The sequence below is a fragment of the Coturnix japonica genome, unplaced genomic scaffold, assembly GCF_001577835.2.
Source record: "Coturnix japonica isolate 7356 unplaced genomic scaffold, Coturnix japonica 2.1 chrUnrandom496, whole genome shotgun sequence".
Classification (NCBI taxonomy): domain Eukaryota; kingdom Metazoa; phylum Chordata; class Aves; order Galliformes; family Phasianidae; genus Coturnix; species Coturnix japonica.
Window position 1 is genome coordinate 83,321 of NW_015439888.1, and position 1,026 is coordinate 84,346.

At 49.4% G+C, this 1,026-nt stretch overlaps 1 non-coding gene across 1 annotated transcript; it reads left to right on the top strand.

The window, feature by feature from the left end:
• The first annotated feature begins 482 nt into the window (after positions 1-482).
• Positions 483-555, top strand: TRNAK-UUU. The gene has a single exon. It is a non-coding gene; the product is annotated as a tRNA-Lys (tRNA).
• The last annotated feature ends 471 nt before the right edge of the window (positions 556-1,026 follow it).

Sequence of the window (1,026 nt, forward strand, 5' to 3'; positions counted from 1 at the left end):
CTCCCAACGCCGCGCTCTGATTGGCCGCAAGGCGAGCCAGCCTCCTTCCCATTGGTCCGCTGGGCAGCGGGAGGCGGGACTTCTCTTATACTCGGGTATATAACGACGCTCCGCCCACCGCTCCATTCAGTGGGCGGGCGGGCGGGGCGTTGGGCGGAGCCCTTCGCGTCTCATTTTAACGCAGCTTCCGCTAAAAAGACCATTTATCCCTTTGAAAACACCCCAAAACCCCTCAAAATCGGTTAAAAATCCCTCATTCCATCCCCCAACTCGATCCCAGCCGCTTTTGATTCGGGTTTCTAACCCATAACCCATCAACGGCGCTTCAAAACCACATATAGGAGGCGATAAAATCCAATAAAACACCATAAATAATAAAAACTTGAAGAAACGGGATTAAAAAAGCCCTAAAACCGGTCGATTTTAACCCAAAAAGGCTCCTATAAGGTCGTGGATAGCGGCCCCCATTGGAATGAATGGGAGCCCGGATAGCTCAGTCGGTAGAGCATCAGACTTTTAATCTGAGGGTCCAGGGTTCAAGTCCCTGTTCGGGCGGAAGTGGAACCTTTTGGTTCGGCCCCCCCCTATGTTTTATATTGAACCCCTATAGAAACCCTATAGAACCCCCTATAGAACCCCCTATATCTGCCCTATATCTGCCCCATAACCCCCTATAACCCCCCATATACCCCAATAGACCCCCTATATCCGCCCTATATGCCACTATATAGCCCCCATATCACCCCCTATGTCCCTATATACCCCTATATAACCCCTATAGAACCCCCTATAGAACCCCCTATATCTGCCCCATATCTGCCCCATAACCCCCTATAACCCCCTATATACCCCAATAGACCCCCTATATCCGCCCTATATGCCACTATATAGCCCCCATATCACCCCCTATGTCCCTATATACCCCTATATAACCCCTATATAACCCTATATCCCTCCTATATACCCCTATATAACCCCCTATATACCCCTATATAACCCTATATACCCCTATATAGCCAGCTATAT